Genomic DNA, 23388 nt, shown 5'->3' on the forward strand with positions numbered 1-23388 from the left:
TTTTATTAGTTTTATTCTAAGGGGAGTTTCGCAAAGTTTAAGGCAATCTTCCAAAAATATCTGTTTCTCTGAGGCAATATTTACTAGTTATTGGGTATTGACTAATGTGAAATTGTAGTTTGAGTAAGTATTTTGGTCAGGTATCAAGTTAAGAGCAGAGGTATGCACTATAATAATCATCTGAGAATGGAGATTAAGTGACATCTTTTTATGAAATCTGAGAATCCAGATGGTGTATAAAAACCTGTCAGTGCATATAGGCATTCAGCAGGGTACCTACCACTTAGCAGACTTGCAGCAAACAACTACTTTATTACTATTTTTGAATTTATGAGGGTATTAGTAGATATACTGTATCTATCAATATGTATCATTTTTAACTGGTTGATTAGTTAGGAGTGAGCACAGAAAACAATGAAATTAATAGTGGGCTTGAGTCAGATTTTCTGTGAGGAGAAAATATTAACTGTGAAATATTGACTCTTCAAATTGTTTAAATCATTAGCTTTATATACATTTTACAGACTTCTATTTGAATTCAGAATGAAAATATGATCTTTAATATATTTATGCCAGCAACAAATCATTATCCAAACTTATATGCAAGTTCTACAACAAGCAGAGGGTCTACTAATATTGTGCCAAAGATGGTGATGAAGATGGAGAATTTAGTGAACCACCTATATGTTCCCAAACAGTTAGATGCTTGTTAAAGACGTGGATGCTTAAATGCTACAAGTTTTTCCTCCCAATATTTCCCACCACGTTGTTGATATACTCATCAACAGCAAGAAATCTGGGAAAATCTAACACATCTTTGATAAGAGAAGGTGTAATCCATTTAACAAGTATTTCCTGAATAACAATGAAAAATAGTAATTGTAGCAATAATAATAGAACCTGCCATTTGTTGAGTTCTCACCATATGCCAGACTGTCATTTTGTCATAAAAATGTATGATGCATATGAAAACAGCATAAACAGAGATAGTAGTTGCCACTTATCCACAGTTTTGTATTCCATGGTGTCAGTTATGTACAGTCAACTCCGGTCAGAAAATAGATGAGTACAATACAGTAAGACATTTTGTGAGAAAGCAATACTACGTTCCCATAACTATTATTAGGGTATATTATTATAATTGTTCTATTTTATTAATAATTGTTGTTCATCTCTTACTGTGCATAATTTATAAATTAAACTTTATCACAAGTATGTATGTATGTATAGCTGGAAAAAAAAAAACATAGTCTATACAGGTACTATCTACAGTTTTAGGCATCCATTGGGGGTTTTGAGCATATTCCCTGTGGCTAAGGAGGGACTACTGTACATACAATTATTTCATTATAAAATGAGTTTCTATGTACCAACCAACCAGCTTAAGAAATGTATTAATACAGCTGACTCTGAAGCATCTTGTGTACCATAACTAATCAAATCACACTCCTTCACCCCACAAAATTTTTTGTTAATCGTTCCTTTGCTTTTCTTGTCGTAGTTACATATATGTATATATATATATACCCCTAAATAATACTTTTTGTCTGTTTCTGAACTTTATGTAAATAGAATCACATTATATATTCTCTTCTCTTTTGTCAATGTAGTTATTAAAATTCATCCATGTTATGGTCTATACAGGTAATTCATTTTTACTACTGCATAGTATCCATTGTATTAATGAGTCACAAAGTACATACATTTATGTTGTTTCTAGATTTTGCAATTATGAACAATAATGCTATAAGCAATATAGGTTAAGCATGTTCTGTTAATTCAACAGTTATTAAATGATCCTAGAGAAAGGGCATGGCTTTGTTTCTCTCCTACTCTCCCAAGTAATTTCCTAGGGATTAAAATAATATTTATATTATTCTCTTCAACCATGAATCTATCCTGATATCTGGGAACCATGATCATTTTTTCCAAGAACTCACTCATCATGTATCTTTCTAGAGTGAACAGCCTTCTACTGAAGATATTCATCAAATATATTTCTAGAATTTCTAGGAGAGTATAAAGATTAAATAAAGACTTTCTTAAAAAGACTAAATAAAAATTAGATGCTAAGTTTTAAGGAAAATATCTATATCTCAGTTATATAGTGTTTCCCAAATTGAGGCTTTGGGAAGCAGGAGTCTTATGATTTATAACTTCTTTAGAGTAAAGCATTTAAGGTAATTTAACACTTACTGGATATCTGGCCGTGTAAAAAATATTGGGTAAAATGGTCCAGAGATAATACAGAACACATAGTTTCTACCCACATGAAGTATTGTTGTTGGAAAAATACATAAGCACGTATAAAAAAAACTGAAGTCTATTTCAAATTAACTGTGCTTTTCTACCCTGAAGACAGCAAACTTGATGGTAGGTAAGTTTGAGATGGATCTTTACAATTCCCTAAACAACTCAGTGTGAAAAATAATTTTAAGTTGAAAATATGGCTTCACTTTGCAAAGATGTAACAATACAAATGGTCACTATATATAATTAAAATGTACTTTTTTCCTACTCAGTTTTTACATGACTTTGTTAAATAAGCTAAGTTTGCATTAGTTGAGCACAGAGCTAGGTGGGAGAGTAAAAAATATCTAATCAGCTGTAATACTTCACTAATTTATTAAACAAAAATAGTCATTTTGCTTGAATAGTATCTTCATGTTTTTGCTTCATTGGTTTTTTTCCTTGTTCTAAAGTATCAAATCCACCCAATCCCCAAAGACTTTTATAAACCATGCTTTTTTCTTTAGCTACCATCCTATCAATCCCCTTCCCTCTACTACTTTCTTGAAAGAGTACTCAAAGCCTCCTGCATTATCTTCATCATATAATTTCATTTCTTACTTCATGTGACAGTAAACTAGCTTCTGTCTTTCCCTTCTACTGCAAATGTTCTTCAACATTAGAAAACCAAATGCCAAATTTAGAATCATTTTTGTTACTATCCCACTTAATATTTCTGGAAAATGTGCCACAATTTCTTATCCTTTCCTAGAAGCTCTTTTTTTGGCTTCCATTCCCAAGTATATCAAGATCCTCTTTCCCCTCCACTGTTCTAAACTGCATGGCATACCCTCTTCCTAGAATGTCTTTTCTTACCTTACCTGCCTTTTCTTCTAAAAAACTATCTAGTTATCTTCCATGGCCCAGCTTAAACATCACCTCCTTCCTCTGTACGTTCCCCTCCCCAGCGAAGATTCAGATTGAATTTAGTAATTTGTGTAGTAAGCTCTGTGTATCTCTATTACAGCTATTATTACAGTTTATAACAATTATTCATTCATATGCCTACCTCTATCTACTAAACTGTAAAATTCCTTGAGAGGTGAGATTGAATTGTATTCATTTTTGTATTCCCAGTGCTTTTGCAGAAGCCACATGGTAGGAAATCACAAATTTTTGTGAATGAGTGAGTGATTTAAAATAGGCTTCAATTCCAGCCAAAAGAATAGATCACTAAATAATCTGCTATAAAGAGAATTAAATAAATAAAACTGATATTTCACTGAACAGAGAAAGCATCAAAACCTATGAAAAATGTATCAAAGAATGTGTGATGGTTCTTCAAATACAAAACCCCCTCTAGTGTCATGCTTCCCCACTCTTTGATGAAATTACAATAGATTTGAGGAAGGTTTGCTGAAGGCAAAGTTTGATCTGCTATGGTTGACCTAAAGAAAATCTAATTGTGTAGCAAATGTCAAATCTGAGTCACCGCCACAATTATTTCAACACTGTTGCCTCCTAGCTAGCCCACATGACTAAATTAAAAGACAAAGAACTAAAAATGTTGGTAATCTCACTTGCATCTAGCAATTACTGGGGCCCAAGGGACTTCACTGTACAATAAATATTGGTAACATCCAAAAACACATAACGTTTTTCTTCCATAACTTCTCTTCTTCCCGCCACCTCTGCTATCCGCTTCTGCTTAAGGATAGTTTGGAAGCACCAATATTATTGGTTTATGTGAACCATTATATTACATAAATGTCAGTTTTAAATAAAGCTACCCCATAATCTATTCCAATTCCCCTAGAAATGGCAGTGAGCAAAAGAGAAGCAGGGAGCATCTTCATCACTCAGAGATACATTTACATAAAGAATTGTCTATGTGTGCTACAAGGTAAAGCTATGCATTAGCTGTTTCCTTTAAGCATCACCGTGGGAAAATATACTCTGAACCAGATTTTTCCAATGCTTAAACTTCTCTCTGGGAAGACATAGGCCCTTCTGGAGGCTGCAATAACTGAGTAAGACCACTGGGGTACCATTTGGTAAACTGCAGCTTCAGTGCACTCAATAGTACCTTAGTGGCCTGAAAGAGTTAATGCAGCATCTAGTGGTACATGACTTAATTCCTTGGGAATTATTTCCAGGCTGAGAGAATTTGCCTTAGATCATTAAGAACATTTCCTCTGACCTTCAGTGTCTTACATATGATGACTGGTGATAAGAAATGCTCTTACCTAATTTGTAGAACAAATAGATTTGATTAATGATTTGAATATTTTGTCAGAGGCAATATTGAATACATTACTGAAACTTTTCTTTCTGGTAAGCATCACCCTTCTAAATTATTTTTCTTAAATCATTTTACTTATCAAGAACACAGATGTGTATTTTAAAATCTAGGATTGCAGGTAAAACCTAACTTAAATAAAACAACTCTATTCTTAGCAAACTAATTAGGTAATACAGACATTAATTCGACCCACAAATATTCTGTACTATATTATGTGTTAAACTCTAACAGGCACTGGGAATACAATGGCAAATAAGCATCCTTGTCTTCAAGATACTTTTACTCTATTGGGGGAATAAAAAGTAACTAGCGAATCACATTCTTCTATAAAAGAAATATATAATTCAGCATACTTTAACAATGTGAAAATCTCCATTAGTCAACTATTTTAATATCATAAACCTTAGTAGTTAAAATATAAAGAAATCAAACTTAGATATCACTGTATATACGCAGAGTATTACATTTGTTGGTTATTTTCATAGTAAACAACATTATGTTCATGCATAACTGGATCATTGAAGATAGAACTAAATGGACTTAGCTCTTCAATTCACTTTTCACACATTTAAAAATAATCTTGTGCAACAGAAATGAAAATATATTTCTTGGGAGTTTTATTCCTTCTTCTATTTACCAACCTTCTGATCTACATAGGTTACGTAAGGTTTTAAATAATACATTATTTTAACCCTTGAGATCAAAATGTCAACCTCAGTATTAATTTGCAGTACACAATATGCAAGGCCATTGAGGATCATTATTAAGAATTTATTATAATTCTCTAAAGTTCATATTTTTCCTTCCAGACTTTCTTTTATTCTTCTTTTCCTCTTTCAGATACTTAGTGAGTCCATATGTAAATTAGATAACAAAATAAAAGGTAGAATGTTTTTAATGTAAAAGAAAAAGCAATTAATAAACATTTAAAAATCCATTTAAAAGTGAAGACATACCCTCTGACACCATGTTTTCAGCTTACTAGAAAAGATCCCCAACAATAGCCATAATAGAAATTTCCACATGATAAATGCTATGAGAAATTACAACAACCTTCAGCGGGAGCAACTAGAGTAGTAGTCATTGAGAATCTTCTTTTAGTAAGCCCAAGGCTTCAGGAGGGTCACAGGCTGAGAAGGAAGGGATGAGGAAGTTAATGAAACTGAGAGCTAGGTCTCCGCAATATATCCTGACAATCAATGGGATAAGAGATGCCATAGCCAAGCTACTCATGCACTTTCCTAAAGAGATAAGTTGGTTTTGAGCCCTGATACCACACATTCAATATTCAATCAGGAATTTTCCACATAGTTCCCTCTTCTTGAGACTTAGAAAAATGATTATCTTTCAAGAATAAACATTTGGTGAAAGTTAATTAATCTTAAACTCTGTTACTCCATTAACTAGAATAAATCTTTAAAACCAAACTTCTTTCAGAATAAGAGGGTTAACTATAATTTTATATTTAGATACTCCCTTATATTAATAACGTGTTTTAACAGCTTAAAATGTTGTTACAGGGTCATTTGATTTATACAGCAGACCAGTAATTTAGCTATTACTCACATTTTGCAGATGAAGTAACTGACATTCATGAAAATCTAGTTTGACATCAACAATTATCAAAAGTAGAAAACAAACTCTTCATGTATTTGAATCCAAATTCTATAGCCATTTCTATTGTACCACACAGTTTACTAAACTAACATTTTCTTAGTGTTGAATTAAGGGGGAAAAAAAAGGAAGGCCGAGTTTGCAACACTAAATTCAAAATATAGGAATTCTGGAAATATTTTGGGAGATAAACATATAGGTGATAAGAAATTATTTAATTTTCTTTCTATTGCCCTAATAAAAATATCTCCAATACTACAAATTCAAAAAAAACTATGTACAAATTTTAAGCTAACCTTGTTAATGAAAATCTCTTGGGCTTTCTTGGAAGGCAATTTTATAAAATTCTTGAATGGAAATCTGGACGCAGGCCTTGTTTCTCCAGCACTCCATGGGAGATGACTCAGTGGCAACATACTTGCTTACAGTTACTACAAATTCCCAGATGGCAAATCCATGGCTACAGTTGGAACCCACAAAACTAAGAACTCTGGCTCTTGTTTAGTCTTACAAAGGCTTCTTTTACCTTAGCATCTGAAATGCTTTTATAAAGAATCTGCTTACAGATTTTCACAATGCCTCTGAGGTTAAAATGGAAACTATTCTTCTGCTTCGATGCATCATGTGGTAGCACTTATCTTTATCCACTTATAGAAGCTAAAAATCTTAATAATAATAATAATACCTTATATCTAAAAAGTGCATTATCACTCCAAGTGCTTTCAGATATAGAATCTGATCTTCACAACATCTCTCCCCACAGTGGTGGTATCCCCCAGGGTTCTGTCCGTAGCTTTTCTCCTTTCACTTTTCACAGTTGCCCTGGGAAATGTTATCCACACCTGTGATTTCAACTGCCACTTACATAGTGATGATGGCCAGATCTCTATTTTCAGCTTGCTATTCACACCAGAGATGCAGACTGGCATGTATAGCTGTCCACTGAATGCCTCTCAGGGCTTACCCATAGTACTCAACACGTGCAAACTGTTATTTTCTTCTCCAGATACGTGCTGAAATTCTCTAGGATAGCTAATAACACCATAATCTTTTCAGCTATCCAAGCTGAATGTATGAGTCTCAGCTTCTCCCTCTCTGCCACTCCCGTAACTCACATAATAGTTTACAGTTATTGTCTTACTTTTACTCCCCTAAATCTTTCTTTAATAGGGCTCTTTCTTCCTTTTCTCAAGTTATTTTCATAGGTCAAGCCTTTACCTTTTCTTTTCTGAAGCATTACAAAAGCTTCTTAACTCTTTTCATCATTTCCTCTCTGATTCCATACCCAGGCCATCTTCCAACTCTCCTGTCAAAATGGTCTTCCTAAAAGCACAAATCTGGTCAGAACACTCCTCTATTTCAAGACATAAGAAAAATTAAACTGGTGATAATATAAAACATGACAAGAGAATGAATTATAAACTTTAAGCGAATACAAAGACCTTCACAAGATTACTCCAAATTATTTCTTCCCTTCTTTACTCTCTGAACACAGTAGACATACATGCTATTTCCTAAACAAGATCACCATCTTTCACCACTTTCATGCCTTATGTTTTAACTAACAGGTATCTCCTACCTCTTACTAATACTTTAAGATCTAGTTGAAAATTTCCCCAAAACCCCTGTGTGTAGTTAGCAAAGGCCCCACCATTCCTACGGAGTATGCTTACATCATCATAATGGTATAAGCACATAGGTACCAGTACGCCCTTAAGAATATAAGCTACTCAGGGGCAGGAATCTCTCTTATTCATCTTTATATCCCTGATAGTTGGCATTGTTCACAAACTTAGTGGAATCAAGTAATGTACATATATAGTGTGTTATCTCCATTTCATAGATGTTTCAAAAAGTCTTATTATCATACAGGTAAAGCTAGAGTCAAGTTGCTGAATATAATTTCCCTCAACTACAAAATTAGCATAATTGTGCAGTTCTTTCTCTACTTCAAAAAGTTTTAGTCAGAATAAAATTTTAGAGAGTGTTAAAAGTAAAAGGAGCCACAATACATAGAAATGTTTTTTGGTTCATTGAGATTCATAGCCAATAATGATTAAAGGCAAGTTACATCCACCTCAGAAAAAATATTTCCAACAGGTGATAAAAATCATTATTATTCTTAATATGTAAAAAAGTTCTACAGATAAATGAGAAAAAAGTTCCAGTTTTTTCAATAACATGATGTGAAAGGCAATTTACAAATGAAGAAATACAAATGACTATAGGCTTATGCAATGTTCAACATTAATGAGGAATGTAAGAAGTGAATCAACACTGAGATAAAACTTTTAACCAAACTGACAAAGATTACCATAACAAAAGTACCCAGTTTTAACAATAATTCTTTAAAACTGGCACCATATACCCTTGATAAGAGTATAGAAATTTTCTAGCAGAGCAACTAGACCACGAACGCACCAAGTCTTAAAATGTCACACCATTTCCTCTGGAACATAATGGTGCAACAAATTCTATCTATATTATACCTACTGTGTAATGATACACTTCCTTTTCTTTAAGGTTACATTTTCTTGAATTTCCTTTTCATTGCAATTATATCCCTTTGTTTGTCTAATTACATTGTCAGATGTACCATGAACAAAATAATATTCCAAAAACTTCATAATATGTTGTTTTTCCACTCTGAAACCTCACCTTGATATTCATATGACCTCCATTTACTTTTTCGGGACTTATTTTTTAACTAAATCTGACTATACTGTTTCCTAAATGTTTCCTACGCTTTCCTACTGTCACACATTGCTGTACACTACTTCTTTTGCTAGAAATGGCTTTTCTGCTGCCCAGAACTGTGGGTGTGAATCCCACTTGTCCTCTAAGTCCAGCTATTGAAACTATTTCCTTCATTTAGTTTTTCCTGATCTGTAAAATGTAGATAATAAATCAATCTTAAATGGTCATTGTGAAGTTTTAATAAAACTGTGTCTAATACACAAAAAAAGGCAAAATAAACATTTATGGAACAACGTTCCTGCCCATTTCCCTGCCAAGGCCCTGCCAAAGACTGAATACACCACAGTTTCTTACATTTTCATGGTGCAAACAACGGAGAAATTTACTTTAATGAGCACCCTGATGTTTATTAGGCTGATTGTAATGTATATCTCTATAAAGCCAACTGGCTTGACCTGAATTTTTTGTTTTGTTTTTTGAGACAGAGTCTCACTCTGTCGCCCAGGCTAGAGTGCAGTGGTGCTATCTCAGCCTCCCAAGTAGCTTGGATTATAGGCGGGCACCACCATGCCCAGTTAATTTTTGTATTTTATTTTATTTTTAGTAGACACAGGATTTCACCATGTTGGTCAGGCTGGTCTTGAACTCCTGGCTTCAGTGACTCTCCCACCTTGGCCTCCCAAAGTGCTGGGATTACAGGCATGGGCCACTGCACCCAGTCTGACCTGCGTTTTTAATTGTTTAGAAAAAGATCTGGAAGTTTTTCTATTGGTTTACGTATCTGTGTACAAGTTCTTTTTTTCCTACTTCTTTAGTCTCTCCTCCAATGTTAAATATTTTTCAAAACTCAAAGAATTTTGTAAAATCTAATATCCGAATGAAGTATCCAATGCTTTCTCTCTCTGCCATTACAAGACAGCCCCCAACAGACTCTATGACTTAATACAATATGCTTCTGAGATATTTTAATTTGGAATACAAAAAGATTGGTAATAAAATAGATTTTCTCTTTTTTTCTGCATTTTAAAACCTTTTGTATTGTAAAATAAAGCAGAGACACAGATAACCACAGGAAATGTATGATTTGATGAATTATTTAAGCACAAACTCCTGTAACCACCACTCAGGTCAATAAATGGAAGTTTGACAGCCACCACAGAAGTCTCGATGTGCCTCAGACCAATCAAACACCCTCCTTTCCTTCAAAAGTAAGCATGGGCTGACTTTTATAATAATCCCTTTCTTGTATTTTTTATAGTCTATTCCTGAACACTATAGCTTAGTTTTCTATGTCTCTTAAACTTTACAGGTTTTTACTCCATCTCTTTCTTTCTCTTATTATTAATCTGTTGAAAAGCCTGAGCCATTTGACCTTTAGACTTCCCCAAAGTCTGGATTTTGTTGATTGCATACACATGGTACAGTTTAACATGTTCCTAAAATTGGTTTTTAGTACCACTTCCAGATTGTCTGAAGTATAAGCAAATCACACCAATGATTAAAAATGCCTTGTATAAACCTCATCTGGCAGTTAAAGCCTAGTTTAAACTAAGATTCCTAGTTTAGCAAATTCAGCACAAATAATTGCTCTAATGGAGTCACATGGCATAGCTAGAATATATGATCAGTCAAATATAATTTTAAATATTTACCTTGGGAATATACTCCATAATTTTTATTTTCTTGAAGAACAGACCTAGTTCCCTTTTTTCCTTTTTTTAATCTTTGTCTTAAACTAATAGGAAAACAAGTTTTTGGGGTTTTTTTGTTTGTTTTTTGTTTTTTTTACATCCCTAAAAAATTAACTTTAACATACACCAAAATACAGCAGGTGGGGTATGGGTACATGTGTGTGACAGGGAAAAAAGTCAACACTCGATGACTTGACCTGTGTTGTCCATTACCCACACCAAGGCTAACACACACACACAGAGCCAAGGGGTGGCAATAATTAGTGTGCTTTAAGTCAGGGAAGACGAGATGATGGATATATTATCAAATAAAAACATATGAGACGGGAGACATGTTAATTTCGAGAAAATAAACTGACAGCTTATTTAAAAAAAAAAAAAAAGCTTGCCTCCTTCTATCATTTATGATGCCCATAACTCCTAAGGATATAATGTAGGTAAAACTGATATGGTTCCTACCACGATGGAATTTGAAGTCTAGCAGGGAGGCATGTAGTAATCAAATAATCAAAGAAAGACACATATTTTAGCAAAGTGTGGGCAGGGGAAAAAAAATGGAAATAGTGAGGCCAAGAGACTAGGGCTAGGATTTCTCCATATTCAAATTATCTCCTATCCTGGCATAGCTGCATAGAAAGAGAGAAAAGAACTGAATCCAAGGCATGGAAAGCTAATAAACTCATTCCCTTCTTCTTTAAACTGCTGTAGATGTTTAATGCTAAAATGAGGGTTATCAGTATACACAGGTTTTATAATCAATTTTCTGGGGAAATTGAGCCATTTCTGAATCCCACCTTGAGAAAGCTAAAAGGCCAAAAGGAGTGTATTCTTAACACAAACTTCAAAATGGAATTTTTAAAACCCAAAAGGAATACGAAGCTAAATTTGTTTTCATGAGAGACTAACTGCTAACTGGAGATGTGGCATTTAAGGCATACACCATGGAAATGAGATTGCATGAATCATGGCTTCTTCAGGCCTACTCAATCCGCCCCTGACTGACAAGTCCAACTTCATTTATTTAGAGAGGTTCCCTTTGATGAGGCAATTCAACATGTGACTAACTGGGAGATTAAGAAAAAGTGAAGGCATTATATTTCCAAAACATGATAGCATTTTCCAAGTATGAGTGATTGAGAAAAAATATATATGTAAAGAAAGAGAAAGCTGAGGGTTTTGTTTACTATTTTAATGAAATTGAATAACAAGAATAGAATAAGAAGATTTAGGACATCAAAGGGAGTCTATGAGAGTTTTCCCAACAACAGTTCAATTAAACTAATATTTACTGCAGGCCTACGATTTGCCTGATGCTAAACCCACAAAACAAGCACCTTGAATTAAGGAGTTTATGTGTGAGTCAGTCAACACAAAACAGTTTCTTCAGAGCTGAAATAGACCTATGTAAAGAAGGAAGAATAGAAATTAACTAATTTTGCCTGGGGTAGGAGGGATCTGCCAAGGAGATTATACTAGTACATAATTTTGAAAGTCAAATAAGGGTTCTCCACTGGGACCACTTAGAACATGGCAGAGGAGAAAAATTTCCATTCCAAGAAATTTTTCTCTCCAATGATAGAGTTTGCATTCTCCCAAGACAATATAAATACCTAAGTTCTCCACTGAGAAGAGTGGTCATGCACTTGAGAGGCTGTACATTTTAATGGAAAAAGTGCTGGACATTAGCTTTCTGGGCAAGTCACTTAACCTCCTTGGACTGTAGTTGAGAGTTGAAACATGGAATCTCAAAGTTCTCTTTTAAATCTACCATTCAATGGTTGTGTCAAGATCCAGAACTACAGAGCTAGAAAGATTCTTACCCATCCTATCTGTCTTTCTCAAGATAGGGAGGAAGAGCACCAACCACACTGATTATAAAAACTCTTTCAGAATATCAACGTCAAGGGCCTCTCTATCCATGGAAAGAATTAGTTACCCTTTAGCCTCCACAACAGCATTATCTAAAAAAATATAATAAGAACCACAAATGAGAGCCATAGATATGTAATTTTAAATTTTCTAGTAGCCACAATGAAAAAAGTGGAAAAAAACAGGTGAGATCAATTTTAATACTATATATAAACTAAAATATACAAAATATTATCAATTCAACATATAATCAAAGATAAAGATTAATGAGAAGCTTCATTGTTTTCATACTAAATCTTCAAAATTAAATATGTTTTTTACACTTACAATGCATCTCAGCTCAGACTAGCAATATCTCAAGTGCTCAACAGCCACACGTGTCCAGTGGTTACTCTATCAGACAGTATGACTCAAGGGTGTGTCTTCAGAAGCTGCTGGATAGCCCTAGGGACATCCATATTTCTCCTCCACATGAGGGTTTAGACTTGAAATTTATTGTTATGGCTGAATTTGATACAGATTTTTAAGGCTTTGATTCTCAGAAAGTCCCCTGTGGGTAGCAACATTGCCCTTATTTATACCTCATCAGAAAGAAAGACTGGGAATTAGTTTTCACATTATGTTGGTGGGGAAGGGTGGGACATCACTGAGAAAAGAAGGAATCTACCATTGACTCAGATTTCTTTTATGTATAAGACACTATGGAGGGCTTGTAAAATGGGATGCTAATGTCTATCATATAAACAAATAATTTGTTGAAAAACATATGTTGAAAGCATATTTCAACATATAAGCACTTATATGCTTTCAACATATAAGTTTTTCAACAAAATCTTTGTTTATATGATCGACATTAGTATCCCATCTTACAGTTGAAGAAACAAAGGCTAAGACTGGCTAAATAACTAGCTCATGATCACACAGCTGGTAAGAGGTAGAAATAAATCCAAACCTAGGGCTATGAGACTTAAGTGGCAGGGTTACTAAAGTTAACTCTATTTGTTCACACGTAATTCCATAGCAATCATGGTCTGAATAGTCCAGAAACCTGAAATTTCTTTTCTCGTCTTTGAAACCCTGCATCGAGGCACCTTTTAACCAGCCTGAGCTAAATCTTTCCTAAACAGTATTTGAGGTTTCTCTCTGTTCCTGCTCTTCCTTAGCTAGGCTACAAAACCATTTTGCTCATTTCTTCATAAGATTACTGAATCAAAACAAATTCCAGTAGCTTTCCCTTGATCTTTAAACAGAGGGGTAATATTTCCACTCTTTTTAATTATCATAGCTTTTATATAAACTCTCAGAAAGAAAAGTCTGCAGTTCTGGAAGACAGAATTGTGTGTATAGAAAGACTAGCTTTGCCATTTTCTTGCTATGTGACTTTGGGTATGCTAATTTGCATTTCTAAGTTTCAGTTTTAGAGTCTGTTTAGTAGGGGCAGTAACCCTCACCTGACAGGTTTTAATAATGATTAAAATAAATAAAAATTAAGAAATTTCTAGCATGCTAAAAGCAATCATTGAGTAAATTCTTTTCTTCTGCAATTTCTTCTGGTCATCTATGGCCCAATTATGTACTACTGCTCTTTTGACCCATTTTGATAGGTGGCCTCTTCCCCAGGAGTAGTATCTATCTATCCAAATAGGCTCAGTAAGAATTATACATGGACACAGGATCTCAGGGCTTTCACTACTCAATGAAATTGCAGTGAACAAGATAGACATTTTATGTGCATTTTTCCTCTGGAGGATATATTACCCCATAAGTTAAGACTATATCAAAAATATTCTGCCCAGGATGTTCCCTTGATATTTGATGGCACTGACCATCCCCTTTACCCAGCCAAAGCCCTACATCCTGCCTTTGGCCATTTCTGTTTTACAGGCTCTGCAGATTGTGCTGCACTCCAGGGAACATGGCTTTGTTTAGCCCTGAGGGAGGGGATAATGAGGGAAAAGGTGAGAATCACCTAATGCTGTAAAAATCAATGTTATTGACTGCTGGACAAAAGGAAAAGGAAAACAGCCTTGCTGACTGCAGTGGACTAGATGGAAGGGAGGAAATTGGAGGTGGGCAGCAGATCTTCCTAATGACAATGGGCAGACATTCCTGACTGAGTGATTAAAGATCAACCGTCTTGTCTAACCAACCTCTACACTCCTTCAGCCTCTACTGCTCCAATCATTTCTGCAAAACTATCTTCTAAATTGTTTATAAGAATGAAAACAATGTTTTAGGTCTAAGGGAAAAAGTGAGTGCTATACTGGTGAAGCTTCAATTTTTCTTTAATGTATTTTGAATTTTTCTTATCTGCTATTTTCATTACCTGAATTTTTTTCTTGAACTAGTCAATTGCTTTCCTAGAAATTTGTATTATAAAATTTTTTAGATAGAGTGATTTTTTTACTTCAAATCAAATTTGATAAATAAAAATTTAATAATTCATTATTACCGATTACATACAGACACAAATAACATTTCATATTAATGACTCTGGCCCTTGTACAGAATACAGTGTTTAGCCCATAAGAGAGACTCAATTAATGTTTACTTTTAACAAACGAACTGGAAAAGATATAGAATTTGGCCGGGTGCAGTGGCTCAAACCTGTAATCCCAGTTCTCAGGGAGGCAGAGGCAGGAAGATAGCTTGAGCCCAGGAGTTCGAGACATGCCTGGGCAATGTAGCGAGATCCCCTTCCACAAAAAGGAAGAAAAAAAAAAAGACAACAACAAAAAAAGATACAGAATTCACATTCTGGTAAAGAAAAGCAGATATAAACATCTCCAAAACAAGGGATATACAAGTGCTACACTAGTAATGCAAAGCGTATTAAGTGTTACACTAGAAGTACAAAGTAGTAAATGTATAGAAAACAAGTTCCATCTTAGAGAAGAAACTAGATGGCAGGGTCTGGAAGGACAAGACAATTATTATGTAGAGGAAAGGTAAATATTTTTCTGTACTGAAGTGACAGATTAAGCAAAAGCAATTAGAATGAAAAATAATTATTAATATTTTTATAATATACTAGAATTTACAAAGTAATCCCACATGTTATATTGTTTATGCTTCATAACAACCCAAGAAGGTGCAATGTTAATACTTTGTTGTTTTAAGACATCTGTTGTGGACAGAAAAGACTATGTAGAGCTCTTTTAGTTTCTGAAATTCCTATTTAATTTGTAAAGTTATAAATTCAAAAGCCTATATGTTGCTTAACTTTTAAATTTTAATTCATAATTGTACTGTTTTACTTATAAATCTATCAAGTTTTTTACAATCATCATTAAGGGAGTTTTACGACTTAATTATATCCCATTAAATATTTTAACCTGTATTTATAAATTTAATATATTAAAATTTTAAAAGTATTTTATCTAAACAACAAAAAAATCTTCTCGAGTATTTGAATCATTCTTTTAAATCTAATAATTATTAATAAAACAAAGTGTGAGCATTTAAAGCTTTCTTACATGTTCCAATACAACTTACAGATGGTCAAGTTTTTAAAATATCTTTAATCTTAAAACTGCAAGTCAAAATCAATTCCTTGACATCCAAACACCAATCTGTTAAATGCTCTAATCTGGCAAATTATCTTTAAAAACACAAATATATGTATATCCAAATGTGTACAAATATCTTAACATAAAAATATTAATTAAAAAGTTTACTTTCCTCCATTATTCTGTAATTAATCTAAATCTTTTCAGGATTAGCGACCTCTATGCACCAAAGAAACAAGTAATGCAAATTTTGTGATTGGTTTCCCAAGCAATTTGGGGAGTGGTTATATTTAGATGATTACTGTTGTATATTATGTAGCGGTCTTGGCTTGGAGATATATAACTGCCAATATTGCAATATTGATGAGATGTTTTCTCATCTCCTCAACTGTAAGACTAAGCATCATTTTATCATCAATATCCCAAAATTTTACAAAGGAGTTAGGTTCCAGCCCATGTTCTTGGGATCCAAAGTATACCATAAGGAAATGTTCAGCTACATAAGCCAGTTTGAGATAACCACCAAATTTAAAGCTAACCTTCACTGCTTCAGTTAACATTTCCTTGGCTTTCACAATTTTTTTTTTTTTATTTTTCTAATTTTATTGTACATTCTTTTCTAAGGCAACCTTCACTTAGGCAAACAGAACATTACCAGGACTGGCTTCGACTTGTCAAGATGCATCCTCTGGGACTAAAGAGGGGCCCAGCATCCAATGGAGCACATAGACACACAGTGCCTCAATCACATTGAGGTTCTATTAGCAGAAGGAAGAGGAAATAATTCTTAAGTAGGAATTCACCAGCTGTTAGAAACAGCATCATTTTATTATTCTTTACTGTAATAATACATTATTTACAGGGGATTCAGTGTTCCCTGTGAAGAATGACGCAGCTGTTGGTTGAGATATTCTTTATAATATTAAGGAAGTACCATTCTATTTCTAATATTCTGAGAATTCGTATTGGCAACAATATGTATGTAGTACTTAGTCAAATCCTTTGTTTTGTGTTGGTTTCTGTTTCTGTCTTTGCTTTTGTACTTTGGTGGGGGTAGAGTTGGCCATTGGCCTAGACGATAACCTTTAGCTTATTGACATGCTTTGTTTCATTAAGAAACTTTCTAATGTCTAATGTTGCATCCTCTTTATTTTCTCAGAATATATGTTCTTCGGGCATGGGAATATTTGGTTTTTAATGTAATTCCAGATTTGACCTCAAATTGTTCTTCAAACAAGGTTCTGAATTGACTTAACATACACATTTACAAAACAGGTTTTATTAACGGTTTTATGCAATGGTTATAATAATCATAAAGTGATTTTAAAGCTATTTATGTTTCATTTATTCAATGAAATTTAAAAAAATTCTTTTCTATATCATTTATAGATCTTGGTTCTTGGTTTATTTTAATTTTTGTAATTTAGGAAAAAAGATGAGTTTTATAAATTTTTTTCTAGAAAATCTTGAAATGATAAAAACATAAATAAAATAGCTTAAAGGTATACAAAGTATTATCTTGTATTTTTTCTCTCTGTAGTTATTCATTTTTAATTTTGAGTATTTACATTATATTATCTTTAGACTTCCCAAAGGGTTTTCTGTTTTATTAAAATTTTAAAAGAACCAGCTCTTGGATATATTTGCTAAATCATTAAATTATTAACGATCAGCTTTTGTTTTTGATATGTTTTTCTTCTTATTTTTCTTTGAGTTGCTTTATTGTGCATACTCAATTTCTTTTTTTTTATTATTATTATCCTTTAGGTTTTAGGGTACATGTGCACAATGTGCAAGTTTGTTACATATGTATCCATGTGCCATGTTGGTTTGCTGCACCCATTAACTCGTCATTTAGCATTAGGTATATCTCCTAAGGCTGTCCCTCCCCACTCCCCCCACCCCACAACAGTCCCCAGAGTGTGATGTTCCTCTTCCTGTGTCCATGAGTTCTCATTGTTCAATTCCCACCTATGAGTAAGAACATGCGGTGTTCGGTTTTCTGTCCTTGCGATAGTTTACTGAGAATGATGGTTTCCAGTTTCATCCATGTCCCTACAAAGGACATGAACTCATCATTTTTATTTTTTTATTTTTATTTTTTTTAAGACAGAGTCTCACTCTGTCGCCCAGGCTGGAGCACAGTGGCGGGATCTCGATCTCGGCTCACTGCAAGCTCCACCTCCCGGGTTCACGCCATTCTCCCGCCTCAGCCTCCCAAGTAGCTGGGCCTACAGGCGCCCACCACCACGCCCGGCTACTTTTTTGTATTTTTTGGTAGAGACGGGGTTTCACCGTGTTAGCCAGGATGGTTTCAATCTCCTGATCTCATGATCCGCCCTCCTGGGTCTCCCAAAGTGCTGGGATTACCGGTGTGAGCCACTGCTCCCGGCCTTTCCTGAAATATTTTAACATCTTCTGAATGAATCTTGCATATATCTGGGGCTTTTTTTGTCTAAAGCCTTGCTCATGATTCAAGGTAGATCCTTATCATTACCATTTCAATTACATCATTTTGAAATTAAGCATCAGAAAAACTGATTTGCTCACCTAGAAGTACTGCAGACTACTTTGTAAACGGAGATGATGGATTTTCAACCCAGGCTTTCTACCAAACACCCCAGTTTTTCCACGTCTCCTCTATGGCATGAGCAGTAGATGGGAAGTATAGCTGGAATTGATTCTGGCTGTGTGGACTGAATGGAAGTGACAGTAGGTCTCGCAAAAGGTAATGATGGAAAGTGACTGAGGCCATCATGAGGATGGAAATTTTGAAGGCAGTGAGAAACACATAAGCTCTTGAACAGAGAAATGGATGGCCAGTTCTTATCTGTATTTAACAAAAATAAGTCTGGTGCCAATATGGGGAGGACAAAATTGGAGAGGACAGAGGGAGATTAGGGAAGCCAGTCACAATGTTCCCCGAGGCAATATAGTGAGAAAAAATGAGAGCCTCCACTGAGGAAAGGAGAGGCAGAAAGAGACAAAGTGGAAGAAATTACAGGTAGATTCTACAGGATTTGTGGATTAATTAGCTCTCCATGGTCTCTGGAGAGTAAAAATGATTTCAATGTTTTCAATCTAAGTGCCTGGGAGAATAGTGATAGTAAGGAAATTGTCTGGTTGGCTTCTGTTTAAAAGTATCATTAAAACCCCAGCTCAAAGCCATTATTTGGCAGGTTTGGGTGTTGAGACAATGTTAGGAGACTAGCTAGAGAAACTTTTGCATAAAGTATGTATTTTTTCCCCTGTTAGAACTACAATGGCAATTATCCTTTTGAAATTCAGACTCACCATATATATTTTTTCCCAACTGCATCTCATCTCAAAACTATCCCAAGGTTACACTTGAAAGCTTTCTATCCTCTGCTGAAAAGTAATGGTCCAAGAAAAAACAATGCTTTCAGTCGCTGCTTACCTGTATTTATTTACTTTTCAAAAAGAGAATAAAAAAGCTTCCCTATTATGCAGCCACTTTAAAAAGAAGCCTATGAATAATTATTAATGACATGACAATGTTCTTATGACACAGTATGAGCAAGAACACATGACAAATATTACATCTTAACCCAATAGACATACATTCATATACATATATATATATAGAAAAAAGCATATACATTTCTATATATGAATAGCAAGGATGTGAGGAAGTATACATTTTTGTCATTTTCTGTACTTCTACAATTTCTATAATAAACATGTATTACTTTTATAATGTTAAAAACATTTGAAAAATATTATGTATTCTGACCCACTTAAAACTGATTCATTACTTTACTTTTTCTAACGAGTCTGAAAAAGTGCAGTTCATAAATTAGTCAACTGAACATCCAACACAAATGCAAAAGTCTCTTTTATTTGCGCCAAGATTCAGAGGTCCATTTCAGAAATCTCCCTTACTCCCTCCCATCCAGGCTCACTGTAAACTCCTTTGCGCCAGTTTCCTCTTTCCAATGTAAGTACTCCTTGAAAAATGAATTGTAAAGTTGTAAATCTAGTTATACCTATAGAAATAAATAACAAATAAATTTAAAAACTCAAAATAAGCCTCCCACTAGTCATCTAACTTTCATTTTAAAGAAAGGTATTCCGTTGGCTTCTTTCAAATCCTGCCTATTTTGAAAGTGCCAAAGTCTAAACAGAAAGAAAAAACAAAACCTCCAGCTGCAATTTGAGAAATATTTAAGGCCAGAATTCCCATGGTCAAATGACTTTTTATTTTATTGTCTACTTTTTTCTTGTCAATTCTCAAGAGCTAGGTTCTCCAAGACACAATACAATATCACTTCATCGTGGGGAGTTTTATTACCATATTCACCGCATTAATACTAAGTGCAGATATTAGCAAATAGATTTCTTTCAATGGATGCTCATACTTCAATTTGTTTTGAAGTCTTCTAAGTATAAGCACCCCAACCCTGACCCCAGATCCATGGGAGAATATAGGTTATCAGGCCCACAAGAATTCTTCTGAGTCCTGGCTAATGAAAGAAACTGTGACACACTCAAGTCAGGGGAACCTAAGTCTAATAAGCGAGAGGAATGCCCAATGAAGTCATCGAAACCAAATGGATGCAAAGCAGTCCTTTCCAGGCACTGGCCTGTCCTAAGCATTGGTGCGGGAGCCTAGCATTTATTATGGTTCCACCAGTTACTTGCTGTGAGGCCCGGAACAAGGCACTAAACCTCCATGGCCCAGTCCTTTCACATGTAAAAACAAGTTTAATGGAAAACTTTCTCTTGGGGTTATTGTGAAGATGAAATGAGTGATGTATACAGTGCCTGACTCATCATAAATACTAAACAAACATTAGTTATTGTTATTAATAATACTGAGGTATGTAGGTGGGTAGGCTAAATCCCAAAGGCCAGGGACAGGGAAGTAAGCACCAATCTATGAATTCCCAGATGAATATGCTAATCGGTAAATGAACCAGGCTATATGCAGAAGCCCTAGTGTTGGCTTCTTAGTGTTGGCTGACTGCTGTAATTCATCATCTTTTCATTTGCATATTCCTAATTGAGGTTGTATTTTTCTTAAGGCAGGGAACATGTTACAGTGCTTTTCAAATTATGAGTTATGACCAATTCTATACCCCTTCAAAGTCAATAAAGAAGGTTAATGAAGGAATCTTTTAAGTGGGTCAATATGAATTGTATTTCCCCAATTATTTCTCTGATTATAATATATCTAATCTTGACCAACATTATAAAAAAGAAAAAAATTGTTAAAAGTTGGAACAGAAAATATCACAATGCATAACTTTTGGAAAAGTAAGTATTGCTTTTTAAAACACACTGAGTTGCAATTTTAAATTTATTTCTTACTGCATGTTGCAATCCAGCATTTGGAAAATCTTTGGATCTATATGTTACTTAGACAACTATTAACACACAGCAGTTTCTGAACACACTTGAGAACTCCAAACATATGCTATATGACAGTGTTTTCCAAACTTGTCTTATGAATGGTTTACCTAGGGTCATTTTCAGATTCCCAGGCTGCTTTCCTAAGATTCTGATGCTGGAAATATACTATCATAATGAACATTAGAGAGGAAATTAATTAGAGATTAATTAATTAATCTTAATTTTTCATTAGAGGTGAAACTCTCCTTGTTGTGCATCTATTCTTATTTGGTGGTAACACATCTGGTCCAAAGAGGTACTTTATAAAATATTTCCAACTATCTGAATGGCTAACATTCATTCATTCAGTCCACTATTTATCAAATATTTATTAATCATTTGTCATGTGCAAGGCAATGGGTACAAAAATACATATCAGAGACACAATTCCTGCCCTCAAGTAGCTTATAGTTGACTCATTTAAGAACTAGGGCAGCATCCCCTGAGGATCATAAGAGCTGAGACCAAAAGAAAAGGAAATCATGAACGTATATGTATGACTCAAGTCTTGGGTAACCTACCTTCTAAAAATGTTCAGAGGATTAAGAGGCAGTAAAATGGCATGGTAATTACTTATCAAAGTATTTTTCTCTAATTAATACAGCAGAGCTGAAAACCCACACACCACACCTAAGGAGGAGTCAATATCAGTGTCAAAAAAGACAAGAACATAGATATCAAAAATTATAATTATATACAGAATTGAACAACTTGTCCCCAGTCCCACTGACACCAATCTGATCTAAGTTTTCAACATCTTTCCCCTGGATTACTGCAGGAACTTCTACCTGGTCTCTCTGCTCCTGCCCTTGCTCCCTTAAAGTCTCTTTTCAACACAGCAACCTGAGTGATCCTATTTAAACATTAGCTAAATGATGTGACCCTTCTGTTCAAAACCCAGATGGCTTCCCATCTCACTGGGAAAGTCCTACATGATCTTTTCATTGTGACATGTTCTTGACCTTTCCCTCTTCAGCCACATTGGCTTCTTAGATGTTCCTTAACATGCCGGGCAGGCTTCTAGCTCAGGGCCTTTGCACTTGCACTTTCTGTTACCTTTTCCAACATGCATATTTTGTTTATGCCTTTTAGGTCTTTACTCCAAGCCACATTCTCAGTGAGACCTTCACTAACCATCTTATCTAAAACTCTAAACCAACCCATCCCCCAATGCACACTTCCAATTTCCTTCCATGATTTTTTGACTTAGCACTTATCACTATGTACTCCGTATTTTACTTAACTGTCTTGTTTATTTTCTACCTACCTCACTAGCAATAAGTTCTATGAGGGTAGAGATTATTGTCTGTTTTATTTTACCCTTTATTTATAACACCTAGGTCAGTGCCTGACCCATAATAGGTACTAAATCAAATGTGTGGTGAAGGATGAATGCAGAATACAAAAGAAAGCCTCGGGCTGACTCTGGCCAACATGTATTAGAAAGAAGCCAAGAAAAGGAATGGCAAGGTCACGCTATGTAAGACATACGCAATTTTATTGTTTATTTAATTCCTTGCCTAATTTTTAAAAAAAGATTTGAGATGTCTGTAACATATTCATTGTAGTTTTCATATCTATATTATCTATTTAGGTAGGTTGTTAAAAAGGTTTCCAGTGGAACAGACCTGGTTTAGAAGGTGACTTCACTGGCACTTAATATTTGTAATATTAGGCAAGTTATTTGTGTTCCCTGAACTTTAGTTTCCTCGTATATAAGATAATAATGATCAAAATGCATAAATCTTAGGTCACTGGGAAGCATTTTGAGAAAATACATTCAAACTTGTTGATGTAGTCCAGGATTCATACTAAGAGTTTGACAAATGGTAGCTATTATTGTTATTGTTCAATGTGCTGTTTTATCCTTTACTTATTAACTCCTTGTTTAATTTTTTAAGTTTTGAGTTAATGGGGTTAGAAATTATAAATCTAACACGTTAAGTAGGCTTACATATTATAAACCCAATATACCAAATTGGTGTCCAAATGGCTCACAACCATTTGGAGACCATACTAAAGGAGTCCAGTAAGGAACTAATACGTTATAGGTTTCCTGAAAGAG

At 34.5% G+C, this 23388-nt stretch overlaps 1 protein-coding gene across 8 annotated transcripts in view; it reads right to left on the bottom strand.

The window, feature by feature from the left end:
- Positions 1-23388, bottom strand: part of DLG2 (discs large MAGUK scaffold protein 2) — a 2210459-nt gene that overhangs the window by 1464772 nt on the left and 722299 nt on the right. The window lies entirely within an intron of this gene.

This window comes from Hylobates moloch, unplaced genomic scaffold, assembly GCF_009828535.3.
Source record: "Hylobates moloch isolate HMO894 unplaced genomic scaffold, HMol_V3 SCAFFOLD_11, whole genome shotgun sequence".
NCBI lineage: Eukaryota > Metazoa > Chordata > Mammalia > Primates > Hylobatidae > Hylobates > Hylobates moloch.